Source organism: Myiozetetes cayanensis, unplaced genomic scaffold (genome assembly GCF_022539395.1).
Source record: "Myiozetetes cayanensis isolate MyiCay16 unplaced genomic scaffold, myiCay2020 scf3, whole genome shotgun sequence".
Classification (NCBI taxonomy): domain Eukaryota; kingdom Metazoa; phylum Chordata; class Aves; order Passeriformes; family Tyrannidae; genus Myiozetetes; species Myiozetetes cayanensis.
In genome coordinates, this window is record NW_026087521.1 from 8,998,280 (window position 1) to 9,014,589 (window position 16,310).

The window sequence follows — 16,310 nt, forward strand, 5'->3', positions numbered from 1 at the left end:
CCAGCTGGCAGCTTGGTTGGTTTCTTCACTAACCAAGTTAGTTGCTTCACTATGTGCTGTTGGGACTCATGTCATCAGATGATATCTTTTTAATTAGAGTTATAAATGATATGTAACATCTCCATGTGATCCTCTGAGCTGTTATAAGTCAGATGGCAGATTACAGTCCATCATTTAAATCAGTATAAATCTGAAGTGGCTGCACTGACACAGTAGAATTTCCCTCATATGCACCAGTATATCCAAGAGTGGAATTCAAGTTTACAGCCATTTCTGAAAGCAAGCCATCTTTTTCATCCCAGGGGCTGTCTGCAACCATAGTAACTCATAACACTAGCTGTAGGTGAACTTGAACTGGGTATTTGGAACTCCTGATTCTAAAACTGACCATCCATGGGCAGTGATTTGCATTTTGTCTTTCCAGTCATTGACTTGACTGTTTGGTCTGCCAGCTCTGTTTACTTTCCATTTTGCTCAACACAATCCTAGCTGTGGTTTTTAAATGCTACTGAAATATAAATGATGACAGCAGCTTTTAAAATGGGAATTATTAAAATCGAGAAAGTCTCCATCTGCTTGTATATCAGTATAAAGAATATTTACTGCCCGATTTGCATGGTGTTCAATGGGGAGAAGATTTTTTATTGTCTCCATACATCCTGCTCTGACCCAACTAGGAATGTAAATCATCAGAAATGATTAGGAATCTGTCTTTGTGAGATTACTACCTTTATTTTGCAGAGCCAAGATGTCTGTAGATTTTCAGAAAGGTTCATTTTAGCATTTCATTATGTGTGTTTTTCTAAAATGAATATGAAGATCAGTTTTTTCTGTTTGTTCCTATTGTTGGATACTATAATGGTTTTGCATTAGAAAGAGATGCCATATAATAGAACTGCTTGCAAAGTATGATCTTAAGGTCAAAATAAAAAGAAGAGTTTAGTTAATCATTACTGTGCTGTAAACATAAATTCTAGCACACACTATGGGATAGGAAGTAGTGGGCATATGAATCCTGGATTAGCCAGAATGCTGATATGCTGTAATGCTATAGTGCTGGACTGACAAGCCAAGAAGTGTTTGACAATTTATTCTTGTTTTACACAAAACATGTTTCTGTGACTGTTCAAAAATAGGGTGGTATGTTGGTAGGGCACTCAAGAAGCTGTAACAATATATGTAAACGTAGAGAAGACCTCTAGAAACAGAGAAAAATACATTTTCAGTCTCTTTTGGTGGGTAAAAGTTCAAGATCGGCTTTTGTAAGATTCTTTGATTATCCATTGTACAAAGCATAGAGCTCTTGGGTTAAACAATTCTCATTGCAAACCGAACATAGCTAATTTAAGGGAATCAGAAGAGGTGAAGGACTGAGCACAGCTAATTATTACAACAAAGTACTGAGAACTGGTGATAATATGCTATTTTTCTATTGTATAACATGAGGAACTACTATCAGAAATGTCATGGAAATCAAGAAAAAATAGATGCAGTTCATGTAATAAATAGATGTTGTCTCTGTTTGGGTAAGGCTTTATGGTTTGTGTTGTACACTGTTAGACTAATTGAAAAAAGTGATTTCTTCTGCCTGTGAACAGTATAATCAAAGAGGATCTCTCAAACAGTTTAAATCTCCTCTGACTCATGGCTGAGCAAACAGCAGAAAAGTTGTTACCTGTAGAGCAAGGACTCTTAGATTCAAAAGCAAACCAGTCTTTCTCTTACTGTTCCAAAAAAATCATGTGCCACTATATTTTACTGATGGCACTGTTTTGTTTTATTTTTTTTTTCATTGACAGTGGTCAAAGCCTTCATTTATTTCAGTTCTCTTACCACTAATCATCACACGGTCAAAGAAAAGAAATTATTTACAATCTATTATGGTTGCAATTTAGCCTAGCTTCAAAGTGATCTGGGAAAAGGAGAAAACAATGGTAACTCTGAAAAATAGAACTCAAGGTTTCTGCTGCCAACCACTGACCATTTTCAACATCATGTATAGCGCTCATCCTAGTACCATATTAACTAAAACATCTTGCAAAACAGAACTGATTTTTGTCAAGTCAGCAAATAAAGAATGACATGGAAAAAACATCATTTCTTAATATTAGCTCTTCCATAGGTTGCAGAGTCTTGTCTTTGCCTCTTTGTGCCACAGACGCTAGGCTAGAAGACAAGATTAGGCTGCAGAAGAAGGAAATGCAACTCCAGGTGTTAAGGTCAAGTAAAATGAATCACTTGAGTGGGTCTTTAGCCTGATCACTGGATCTGAACCCTTCTGCCTTTTCTAAAGTTCACATGTAGAGCGAGATGTAAGCTTTGTGCTTGGCACAACTTCTTTTTTTTAAGCAGTTGTGAAGATATTACAAAGGTCTCTTTCTCCAGTCTTCTGTTTTCATAGTGCGTGTTATGTTTTCTAATGTGGAAAAGGAAAAGGTGTCTTCGGGTTTATTACTTTCTCCTTTAATTTAGTGAATGTTGAGATTGCAGCTGGATGAAAGCATTCCTGTGCTAATAGCTACATTTATTGCACTTTTATGCATTAGCAATGGTAAATAATTGCCCCAAGACAACATCTGTTCTCATTTGTCTAGTTTCATTTATGTTAATGTATAAACTGAGGTTTTGATAATCACTTACCTACTTTAAAACATATTTCTGAGTGTTATACTATTGGGTTTGTTTGCCAAGTTACATATCTAGCTAAGGAGCTTTAACTTCTAGATCAGCAACAAAACCAAGTCTCAGAAGAAAGTTCTCAGAATAACTCTACCTCTGCTCTGTCTGTGCTATGTCTGTCACTGCACTGTATTCCAGCATGGAATATACTCAGTCCATTTTAGCACATTTCTTGTGGCACTTTACAGTAATATTATTTCATATAACCACTTGTTTTCACCTGTATACATGAAGAGGGCAAACTAAATATCACAGAGACTGGTCAGGTGTAGTTTATTCCCTACTTGCTGCTTTGCTGTGTCTTAACTCTAGGAAAGTTCAGTGTGGGAGTGGATACTTTTTTCACCCTGTCATTGCTTTTGTATTCTGAGGAGGCTCCCAAACCATATCAACTGCATGTTCCTTTGACCATGTGCCTGGCTCTAGGACTGGAGTTTGATTTCAGATTACCAAACAGCCTTTGCGAAACGTCTTTTCTTTTGTGACACTCCTGACGTGTGGTAGGATGGGACAGTATCAATTTATACTCAGTTTTACCAGTGCAGTTATAAAAATGATCTTTCATTGCAACTGAATTGCAGTGAAACTGTGATCTTTAAATTCAGCCATCTTGTTGGCCAATGTGGCAAGTGTAGCCTTGGTCCAAGAAAAACACCATGAAATGATATTCTTGACAGATGCTTCAGCATAGTCAGAGTGACTAATCTTGGTTTTAACTTAGCCTTATGCCAGTGCAGCTCTATTACTGGTTATATAATTGTGAATGTGAAGCAAGACTTACATTTAGAGAGAACTGAACCCATAGAAATGCATTATGTGTATTTTCTATACAGCTGAAATTCTGACAGTTGGACTATTAGTGTAGCTGTCATTTTACCCCGGGGAAACAGTGTGGTTCATGTGAATTTCACAGATCTTGAATGTCCTGTCTGTATTTGGTAACCTGTTTTCATTCCTCTTGCTTAAATCATCTGAAATACATTGACTAGAGTCTATCTTCTGAGTAAATGAAACATCTAGAAAAACATGAAGATAGCATGTCTCTCAGAAAAGTAACCTTCCCATGAATTTGTCAATGTAAGGTTATTTTGGGATGTTTCGATTTTTGCTTCATTCTCACTTCAAATGTGCCAAGTGTTAATAACACTTTAAAAATAGTTTTTTATAATTTCTCCCAGTTCCTTTAACTCTATTTTTATCTCCTCATGAACATTTTCACTTTTTTCATCCTTTGACTGATCCTGTTTTTAAATCTAATAACATCTCAATTCTTATTCTTCCTGAATTTTTCTGTGCTGTCTGTTTCTGTGGATCAGTACCAAATTACATTCCTCTTCTGAGTGCATGTGGGGAGGGGCTGGTTATTGCTGCTGCTGCCAGACTTTACACAGCATTTTGTACACTTATATCTAAAAAGTAGTACGGACTTAAATGTAATTGCTTTTGCACAATCCTATTTCTAATTATTAATCTGTAGCAGATGGGTAAATTCTCCACCTGTTCTTACTGCTGTATCCAGCTGTTTCAGTGACAATTATAATTTAGCACCATGGGAATAAGTCACAGGCAAACTCAGAAATATAAAAGCCATTTTGGTTGGGATTGAGGGTGAATAAAGCAAATCAAAGATGTCCTGAAGTTCCACGTTGGTGCCTTTTCCACTTGCAGTATCTCTTTATATGCTCTGTGATATTGAAGTCAAGACAGAGATTTGGCTTCTGTTCCCAGTGGTTTCTCCTGCAACAGTAGGCAGACAAGCTAAGCCAGCATTGCTGAGAGCTGAACAAAGTCAGTGCTTATTCCTTATACTTTACAGTTCCTGTATCATTGTGACTTCTTGCAGCGCAGTAGAAGTGATGATGTAATACCTGGTTCTTCTCCATATCCCACCTCTATTTTCTCCCTCTACATTTCACACTGATCTTGAGTTTTGATATTGGAATTATCAAAGAGGTGGCTCTGGCATGAATTTTCCTTTGTATTTTCCTAATATATGGGTCTTTATGGTAACAAAACTTTTCCCTAGGCTCTGGGAAAGTGCATGTTCTCCTACCTATTATCCTATGTCTCCAACTCAGAACACAGTAAGTGCTGTGTCTTTTTTCTTACTTGGTGCTAACAGCAGTATGTCACTACTACTGGATTAAATACATTCGTCTAGCAGTCATTCAGGACAGAAAGACCAAGTATCTGAAACATTGTGTGTTGCTTTGGAAGATGCATGAAGAACGTAGGCTTGCAATTGGAGCTTCAATGTATTATTTTAACTGTAATTGCTGATATAAAAAAAATACACTCAGGATCAGAGGCTATTTTCCTGAATTTTTATACACAGCCTTTAATATAATTGTTTGATAAGGAATGCATGATTTACTATAGGCTTGAAGTAAGTGTAAAAGGTTTGTTGCATTAATAAATTATAGATAGCAACCTTGTGTGGTTGAAGAAAATTTCAGTGTTTTTTTTTACTTCAGTTTGTCTTTCCCTTAAGTCAGGTTATAAAGTTTTTCATCAGATTTGTCCTTTCATAGTAAGAAATAATCTGCCTTATTTTCCTGGAGGAAATGCAAAGCATTGCAGGGGAAGCTCCCTATCTGACGTAGTAATCCCTGATTAAAAAGGTATGTCTGATAGCAACTGTCCAGAACTGAGGCATTATCTGACTCACAGTGAGCCTCCCTTCACTGTGAGCACAGTTATGAATTTCTCATGAAGTTGTCAATGGCATTGAAATGACTAATGCCACCTGGGATTGATTTTTGGGATTGATATAGGAAAAGCTGCGTAGATGCAGCTTGGCTGACGTGTGCTTATTTACACAGGTGTAATAGAGGAGGACAATGTTCTTCCTAAAACATTTTTAATTTGTATACATTGATAGTGACTCAAATACCCTGTGTAAGGAACATTGATGTGCTTAGTATTCTGTAGCACACAGACTGCAATGTGCAATGTTTTGATTAAAAAATGGCAAGACACTTGAGGCCAGATGGGCAGTAGCACTCAGATCTTTGATAAGTAAAGTACTAACTCCCATTGCTAGCATTTTTGATGACAGAGAGAAATTTTTTTTTTAACTTAAGTGTGTGCATATGACATCTGTGTGTGAGAGGTTGTCATCTTTGGGCAGATCAAGCCCTGCTCATGACTAACTTCTCACCTTGGCTACTATCAGGTATTTCAGAGTGGGGTCTACAAAACTGTGATAATGATTGCAGAATTCCCTTTGCATCAGGGACAGAGGACTTTTTTTCATCTCGTATGCTAGTGAAGAACTTGTGGCTGAGCTATCAGAGTTCATATCTCACTGTTCACATTGTTTTTCTAATGAACACAAATGAAACATTGAGTAATTTTTTTTGCATGTAAAAATCTTTAAAGCTTGATAATATGCTCTGCTACCGAATTAGCTAGATTATCCTTTTTCAAATTTGCTGGAGAGTATTTGTACCAGGGCTAGGCTGTGTTCTGAATTTCATGAGGTGACCCTTTATTTCTGCTGTTTTAATAAAGTGTAAATTAGAGTGCATAGTACTTCCTTTTTTTCCCTTCCAGAATAAGCTTCAGGCAGCTTTGTGGTAAGGGTACAAATGATTTTTGCTGGGCTAAGAAAGGGAGGCTAGAGGAAGAGAGGAGGGAAGAGTGAGAGCAGTCTTGTACTGCATCCCTGGGGAGCTGCTCCCTGCATTGGAGCAGGAGGGGAACCAGCAGTAACCACACAAATTGCCCGGGTTGTGTCCCCAGGCAAAGGCCCAGGCAGAGGCACCACGGCACATGTTGCTGCTCCTGGCAGCCTGTTTGCCAAGGACAACTGTTCATTTTGCTTGTGCAGTTGGTGTGACTGTTCATCTGATCATTTTGTATCAGTTGTGAACGTGAACTTACTCAGCCCCTTTTTAAGTCCTATCACTGAAACTTTTCTTTTTTTTTTTTTTTTTTAATCACCTGTTTCTGGCCTCTTCTTGTCTGTTAGTTCCCCGTGTATGAACCCAGAGAGCTGACAGGGGTTTTCAGGTGCTGAGTTTCTTTGCCTTTAATATGATAAACTGTGTTATCTTGCTTGTTTTAGCTACACACTGGTGGGGAGGGATCTATCATTCAGATGTCCTTATTAATTTTCAGCTTTATTTCCTGGGTGTTTTAAAATTAATTTGAAGCCTGATAATACTTGTTTATTTTGTTCTGCACCACCTTCAGGGATATTCTGGAACAGATTTAGGAATCTGTAGTTTGGTTATCTTGGCTTGCACCTTGCAAGCACTGCCTTTTCCCTTTTGAATAGTTTTGATATTTAAGCTCCCAATTTTGAGTGATGCAGTTTTCATTTGACATACAAACAGGTGCATCCTTCTGTGTGTTGTGAACTTGGTTTTACTTTGCATTCTCCATTCACTTTACTTCTAAGTCCTTCTGCAGTGGCTGGCAGCCTTTCCAAGATGTGTTTAGAAGAGAAATAAAGTGGTGTTTGCTTGTGATATTTTGCAATCTCAAATCTCATTTGAATATATGTTTTGTATTTGCAAATGTGAACAAAACAGTATAAGTGAGCATGAAAGTGTACAGTATTATATTCCTTATAAGCCAAAAGATGTTTCTTTTATTCCAAGTAGATAATAGATATTAGATAATTAAAAAAAAAAATCAACCTCAGGAAACATCCCTCCATGGATAATAGTTGTCTTCAGGTGTTAAATTCTGACTTTATGTATAAGAGTAACATTTATGACTTGACATTTAATAATATGACATGGACATTTATAAATCAGGTGGATATTAAATGATCATTCATGGAGTGATTGATTATTGAGTAACATTATCTGCTATTGGCTTTAACAGCTGATTACAGTCAGTTATAGTGCACAGAGATATTTTTATTGTCAAGGAAATAGCCAAGGTGTCCTGCTATTGTATTTTCCTTTTCTTGATTTCTGTCAATCTGAACCATAAAACTGGAGATACAAGTTTTTCTGTTATAAATTAATAAAATATGTGTTACAGTTTCTAATTTGAAGCATTTATCAGGTAAATCATTTTTAGCACTTCCCTAATAGATCAGGAAAGTGAGATGCTCTACATGAAGGAAGAATTGTGGCTGGCAGACTGAAATTTTATATACTTAGGAATCAACAATTCTAAAGGTACAGAAATAATGAATATTTAATAACTTGAAACCCCAGTAATATATTATATTCAAGTTTTATTTAAGTATTATTTTTTCCAAGCTACTTTATGCCATACCTTGCTCTTTTATACATAAACATGCTTTTATAATTTTTTTCCTTACCCTTAATCTTTTTACAGAGTGTGTTCCCAGAAATAAATTATTCATTTGACAGAATTTGTAATTGCTGAGATACTTTAGATTGGAATTGGGCAATAAGTGGTATTCCTTCAAATAGAAGTAAAACATCTCAGAATGTTAAAGACATAGTTTTTCTTCATAAACTTGTGGCACATGAAATTGTGAATCTATTAGATAGTATCATCTTCTGGTACTGATCAGCAGATCTAGTCTAAGTCTAGTAATTTATCTAAGGAAATGTATTTTATGGGTCACTCAGTCCTAGAGAGGATGAGATCTTTGCCATATATTTTGTAGTTATTGTAGAGTTCTTTGATGAGGCAGTTCTGAGCAATTCCAGCAATGTTGCTATTGGAATTAAAGTAAGTTGTCATTTTCTATTAAACATCTATAAATTGTTGTAAAAGTTAGTAGCAAATGATATACTGTGTTTCTTCCTTAACTGAAATGGCAGTAGTGGTAATACAGAGTTGGGGAAATAGTTATGTGCTTTCTGCTCAGTTTTCACACTGTGCCTTGTATACTACTGGTGTAGTTCATAAGCTTCCCCAAAATCATGTACTGCTTGTTTAATAAATTTCTGTAAATATTTGAGAATTGGGAAAAAAGAGAACGTTTTAACCAGAGAGTTTTGTCATTAAATAACAAAAGCAAACCAAACAAAAACTAAAGGCAACCCCCCAAAAAAGCAAACAAACCCAAACCCTGCCTTCTGAAGTACTAGCAGGAACCTTGCTGTATGAGTGCAGGGGCTTGATGTGAGTTGTCTGATAGCTGATGCCTCTAACCAGGAGGTAGAGGCCCTAATAGACAGTGCACGGTGGAGGGAGATAGATCTTTCCTATAGACTGTGCAAGCTCTTGCATAAATAAAGCATTCAAGAACATGCAGAACTCAAATCTGGTGGGCCTTAGCTGGCTAGAGCTCGGCTTTACTACTTCTGCCTCTGAACACAAGATCGAAAAAGGAATGATGATGAAATATGCTGTCATTAGTTTCATAAGAATCACTTGGGCAAGCATGCAACAACTCAATAAAGAAGCTAGGGAGAGAGAAAGATTTCCTGCTGTTTGATCAATTTTTTAAATTAGTAAACATTCGGTACAACTTTGTTTCACTTCTAAAACATGTGCATCAATCTATCCTTTTTGATGGGTTTCTGTAATTTTTTGCTATTGCTTTTCATTGTCTCTAAAGAAACCCCACAAACCCCAAAAAATCTACCCCAACCCAGAAGACTAAGTGGAAGAATTATGTGGAAATTGGGAACAGTATTACAATGGTTTGTCTTTCTGCAATTCAAAACCAAAGAAAACAAAACTGACTGAATGTCTCTATATAGACATCTATCTCTTGCAGAGAAGTAACAGTTCCAGTCATGGAAAGTGGATGTATGAATAATTTCCCTGCCTAAGAACTGCCTTAGATACAGAATGACTTTTTAGATTACAGGTGTTAATAGATTAGTTTTAACTAATCAAATAGCTTGATATCTAAATCAGCCTCGATGAAATGAGAAAAAGAAACTCGAAATTGCATTAGGCAAATATCAAAACCACAGATTATCATTAGCATAAAATTCTTATAAATAAGTGAAATGAAATGAACAGCTGTTTGAAGAGACTTAAGAAGGTTGTAGTACAGACTGCTGCATGTTCTGCTTGTGTCAAGAGGAGAATTAGCTGAACTTCAGCATGATGTCTAAAGCTGTTGGATTCACACTTATGTAGTCCCTTCTTCCTTTCTTTACCACTCCCAGCTCCAGAAATGCTGGTTCTGACTCAGAAATGCTGGTTCTGTCTTTCAGGACAGTAACTGCCATGGCTGTGGGTTGGGCTCTTAGAGAGTGAGTTTCTAGGAAGGGGAAAATAACTAGACAAAAGCTGATCAGTATCTTTTCCTGCTATTCAGTGTAGGAAGTACTAATGAGTTTATTTAATTCTGTATCTGACAATGAGTATGATAACACTGAAAACAGATTAGGACCCTAATCTAAGAGAAGGTGACTCAGCAATTTTAAAAACGAAGACCAAATCAATATCTTCATCACAATTATGTATGAATACAGTTTAGGGAGAGTGTCATTCCACCTAGAAAGAGCTATAATAGTGCTTACCAACCAGCAGAACTATTACACTGCATGACATCCAGTAGATATCTTTAGATAGATTTCTGAAAGGATTAGTCAATTTTAGTTTTAGTGACCAGCAGGCATAGCTATTCATATTGACCTCATAATTCAGAGGTCAATTTGTTTTAAAGTTGAGAAAGAAAATATTCTGAAATGGAAATGTTTGAAGTTGAAATGAATTTAGAAAGAAACGTGTTACTCTTAACAAGATACAAAATACTGAATAGAGATGAATGTTCTAATGTGGGGAAACATCTTTTTAGCTTTTATTTATTTAATATTGGTCTTTCTTCACTGTGTAGGTGCTGAGTTGAGGAAAACAAACATTTCACCATCAGCAGAAGAGTTGTTCTCTCTGCAACCAATAAACTTTTTGCATATAGAATATGAGAAAATATAGAAAAATTTACAGTTATCAAGTAAAATTACTTACAATACTTGTAATGAGTATGAGTTAGTAGTGATACATTATGTTAGTGTAAGCATACTTTATTAGAAATTTGTGCTTTTTGAGGAAGATGAGCAATAGATATGTATATAGCAGCAGAGGAAGATGGAAAAATCTATGGGAGTATGTAAATTAAGAATAAAATGATTGCTTAATTTTAGTTAAAATGTAACAATCATGTTAAAAAAGATAACTAGAGTTGTCATCTTTTGTCACATAATGTAATGAAACTTCAATACAAATCTGATATAAATGGCTGATAAGCACTTATTACAAATTAGCATATTCAAACCTCCCTTTTAATAGCAAGTAAACACAGAAGCAGACATTCCATGGTCAAATATTTATCTTAAGGTTGGGGTATAATGGTAAAGGGTCAGATTGCTTAGTGGTGTGGAATTATTACATGTTTTACCATAATGGAGTTATGCAAAGGGTTATTGTAAAGAATTCCCAATGATTATCACTGAGAGTGTTTTAATGAAGATTTCTTTTAATCTACGTATTATGATGAGTATTTCTCGTCTCAAAAGTGCTGATATATCAATATGTTATGGCAGATCTTCTCCTGTCTTGCTTCAAAGTTCTTCCATGGTGACTTTAGATTCTCTGAACAGTCCAACCTGTTCTTTGTGAGAAAAGTTTTTAAGCTCTATTGTGTTGAAAGTGCTAAAAAAATACTTTGGCTTTTGGTCTTTTTTCCTCAATTAAATGTTTTCGCTGTTGGATGGGTTTTTTGTTTTAGTGGTTTGGGGTTTTGTGTGTATGTGTGGTTTTTTTTCAGAACAAGACACTGTTTTCTCTTTGTGTCTCAAAAGCTAATTTGAATAAGAGATTTTTCTCAAAAAGAATTTCAATGCAAGTATAATCTATGAATTCCTAAACTCTACTCAGCCTGATCACTGAAACACTGATTTACAGATTAGAGTTACTCATATGAAAGGAAAACCAAGAGACTGTTTCATGTCATTTGAGAGTTTGGGACATGAAAGTATTTTGAGTAAGTTAAGTTCTTACCAGGAGAATATTGCCATTTTTGGAAGACTATTAACACAATAAATTCAATGTAACTTTGAATATTTTGATTTTTAATTCTCCATAACAATTATAATAGCATGTTCTAGCCTTTATAGTAGCACAGTAATGCACATCAGATTGTAACACAAACTGTGGATTTGAAGATTTTGTTTGTACATTCTTGGAAATTTTTTTTTGGTTGTCAGTATGGCTGATGAAATATCTAGTGAACTGGTAGGTAGTTACATAAAGAGTGGTAAATCTCTTAGGGTGAATGTAACAATATATCTAATGTGACATGCAGAAGAAGAATCTGTATTTTAACAAAAATGATGTTTCAAAGTTCAATTTAAAGTTGTTTTTTTTCTTGATTCAGATTTATTGTAAGTGAAAGATTATCTCAAGCAGTCACTTTCTCTCCTTTCTTTTGATGAACAAGAAGAAGCACTGGATAAAACAAAGGTTTTGATTTAGTGATACTCTTGGCTTTCAAAACTTGGAAGCCACAATTAATTTTTTAAGATGACTTGTTATCTAGAAAACAGTCTTTTATCAAAGGAGAATATTCAGGATTTAATTCTATTCCAGAAGAAGGCATGGAGGCTCTACCATAACATAGTGCCTGCCACTGTTAACAGATGCCTACTCTCTGATCTACTGCCCTCTCAGTAAATCCATGCTTGAGTTTAGATGTTGCTAACAGGGAGTTACTTATCCTAATTCTCCATCATCAGAAAAAATCAAAATGACAAAACCTGCATCTCAGTTGGAAAAGTGAGAAAAACAAATAACTTCGGGGTATACCAGCTCATTCTGAGGCTTTATGTTAACTTGCACAAGTTGTTTCTCTTTTCCATTACCTATGGATGCAATAAAGATGAAACCAATTTAGAATTGCTTAACCATAATTACACCCACTTCTGCTTTTGTATTTGTGCCACAGGTCTGATCCATTACTGAATGTGCTTAATAATAATTTACCAAACATTACTGCAAACAAAGAACTGCTGCAGAAGGGAAAAAATAGATGAGATAAAAGTAACTGTTTTGTTTGTTTGTTTGTTTGTTTTAAGAAAAATACCTCAACCTAATTGACAGAACAGAGTCATATCCTAGTAAATGCCAGTCAGCATAAGGGTCTTGCCAAATGAAGAGACACTTCAAGAAAATGTGTACTTTGGCTTTCATCCCTTACAGTAGTCTGGTTATTTGGGTTTTGTGTGTGTATATTGTCTAAAGGCACAGAGCAAAGAAATCTGCACTTGGCAGGAAATCTCCACCATTTTCTTTTGGCTTTTTTATTCACCCACCAGTCCTCTCTCCCTGGTGTAGTAAATCATGCTGGCCTGCCCTTTACAACATATGCTTAGGTTTGGAGAGCACCAAAGTCCAGTTTACACTTTTCTCTGTCTTCAAGGATTTAAAAGCTTCTTTCTTCAGAGACTACAGATGCTTCTGGTGTTCAATGGTTGCTGAGTTTTCATGAGTGGGAATTTTGATTTGGGCACTATAAATTGGGATGAGTAGGATTTAAACACTTGGTTGGACTTCTATATCTAGCTCAGATGCCAGGTAAAGATAATGAGTATTTCTTTGGAGAAATTGCTAAAGGTTTAGCAGAGCAAGGGATCCCTTAATTATTTGCTGTCAGTGTTGAATTAATTTATAAAATATTTACCACATTATTGTTGTATTATATAGATTAATATATGAGTGATACTATAATGTGTACAACAGCTGAAAGGATGATCAGGTTATTTATATGTCAGATGTGTATTATCTGTGTTGTTACATGTGTTTACACATGTATGTTGCAAATATTTCCCTTATGTCAATATTACTCTGACCTTACAGTCAATATGAGAGGATGTAGGAAAATTGCTACACTATTTACTGTATCACAGCTTGCTGCAGCAGCGCTTAAGGAAAGGAGACACTCTCCATAACCTGGAGTTGGGGTCTTGGGCAGGTCATTTAAGATTTAAATATGAATTTGACATGTACAGAAAAATGAGAAAAACTCATGTGCTGCTTCTCTGTTGAGAGTCCTGTATGCAAGTGGAGCCATGTCGTGATTGGACTCTTTGACTCCTGAAATTATTTTTCTCTACAGCAGACAAACTCCAGGTGGTATAACCCCGTACAGTCACTCAACTTTGTGATTAGACAGTTTCTGTAAGTGTGGGTTTGAATCTGCTTGTGCAGACAGCACAATTGAGTCTGGGTCACCCATATCAAGTGTGCAAGTATTTTAACCAGCAAGTTATTACATAAAACTGGAGACTACAGGGTTTGTTTTCTTTCCTCTCTCTTGTGGTCTTACATAAGAAAGCATAAGATGCCACTGCCATTTGCATTGAGTTTTCCAAGTGCTCGGAGAGGCATACTGGCTCAAGCCCTTCATGGGTTTAAATGGAGGATTGACTACTTTCTGGTTCCTTCCTTGGCTTCAATACAAATTAGCTGTGCAGATTTATGTACCAGTACTATTATAATCAAGAGCCATGATGCCTGGGTATTGCTCCCTAAAATGGGGGATTATGGCATGTCCTTCAGTAGTAGTGTTTGCAACATCTGTTGAAGACTTTGACATATTTAGATAGCATCATTAAAAAAAATCCACTCTGCTTTCCAGGCCATGAGTGTCTAAACTGAATGTCTAAGTTTATATAATTCTCATATGATAGCTGTGCAGATAGGTTTTACTGTTATTTTGCTTCTGGGAAATAAGTAGTTAGGACACAGAAAAAATGGACTACAACCTACTATGTAAACAGTTATATGTAGAAAAATGGTTTTAAATTGAATTAGTCCTTTTGACCTAATTTTTTGGTCAGTTTAATTGATGATTTTAGGTAAAGGATGTCAGAGCTAAAGCAGTTTCCCTTCTATCAATGTTAATGTCTTAGATCCTCAGTTGGCGTCTCTCCATAATTTTCTTGGAGCTGATCTTGTTGCATCAAATGAGGATCTCTTTTTCCCTTGGTGTTCAAAACCTGTGATCATCCAAGATGACGTTTTCCTGCTGTGTTCTCACTCCTTGTCTGCCTGTGCCCAAGCTGCTTGTGCATTTGAAAAACCATGAAAACACTGTAGGGAGGTTCTCTTCTTGTCTCAGGAAAAACCATGAAGACAAAAAATTAACTTCAATGTCTTAATGCTCCTACTGTGTGTGCATTTATGTATATGCATATATATATATATATACACAGACCCGTGTACATACACATACATGCAATGCATATATCATATTATGTAATGTACACCTTTACATAACATGGCAGTGTGTACATAGTATGTATACATTTGTAGTGTGTTTCATGGGCTTGTGAAAAAGAAATAAAGAACAATAAACATACAGTCTGCATGGAGGCGGCAAACCCATTTTCCCTAATATACATTTTGTTATTTGTCCCTTTGGGAAACTGAAGGAAAAGAAAAGATCAGATGTTAAATCGTAGAAGAGAGCAGAATCAGCAACATTCTTAATGAGCTGGTAGGAAGCAATCCTGCTTTATGTTTAAAACAGCTGCTTTATGGTTAATTCTCAGAAATGGGGATTAAGAGTAAAATTTAAAATGAAAAAATCTAGAAAAAAGATTTTTTAAAAATTAATATTAAACACTTTTGAAACCAATGTGGCTACTTTCTAAAGTACATTTTTCCAACTTCCTGGAAAATATTCTTATTTCAGTACACTTAAGTGACAGAAAAAAAACTGACCACCATATAAAAGTCAGCATTATTACTCTGATGACTATTTTTTTTGATTTTTTAAATAAAGAAAAAACACAGAAAGTTGAATATTTCTGTTAAACTAAATAATATGTATTTAGGTCTATATATGAAAAAGAAAGGATATAGATACAGCCACTAATTTTAGATATTAAATTATATTCCTTCCAATTATTTTTGCAATAAAGTGTGTGAACATAACTTGCAAGTGGTAAATATCAAAATAGGTAACATTCAAAAATTATTGTAAATTGAAAACTATTGTCACACCGTGGAGGTCATAGAAGTGTTCAGACTAATTAAACATATCCATATATATACAACATGCATATGTTGATACAAACAAACAATGTATGTATGTATTTGTGGGTACTCAGCATGTGTAGGTCTGGCAAAAACCTTCAGAAAAATCAAATTAGTTATTCTGTATGAGGAAATTGCACACACACACACAGAGATATAAAACCAGGTTCTACATGCTGCCATGTAGTCCAAGGGATTTCTTTTTCCCCATGTTCTTATTTGAATCCTGACTTTGTTCAACGTTGCTACACAGGTGGGAAACAATACTGGCTTTTCACTGACAAGATTCTTAGTGCAGCAGTAAGTCAGTCAGAGAAAAAAGAATTTGGAAAGCACCCAGCATATAGAAGGTCATACAACATAAACGAGCATTTATGTTTTTAGATCTATTTCTGTCAGCGGGAGGTTAGTATATGGAAATATCCTTATCCACATCTCTGAGTCATCAAGGTAATCCATATCCTATCTGCTGGAGTTCCTAAGGAAGGCATCTCACAGCCCTTTTGCGTGCCTGCGCTATGCTTGGATGCGCAGAGGCAGCTGGAAATGATTAGAATAGACTGACATATTAAGTCACGTGGGAAGGGATTCATCTCACTGAAGAAGAGGAATCAATGCTCTGTTCTGTAGGGGAAGAGGAGTTTAAGTACAAAAGTGAGCAGATTTTCAAAGGGGCACATGGGAATTGAACTACA

The 16,310-nt window shown here is 35.8% G+C and overlaps 1 protein-coding gene across 10 annotated transcripts in view; it reads left to right on the top strand.

Annotated features, from left to right (window-relative positions):
• PCLO (piccolo presynaptic cytomatrix protein) overlaps positions 1–16,310 on the top strand; it is a 341,736-nt gene that overhangs the window by 38,748 nt on the left and 286,678 nt on the right. The gene's annotated exons all lie outside the window — the stretch shown is intronic.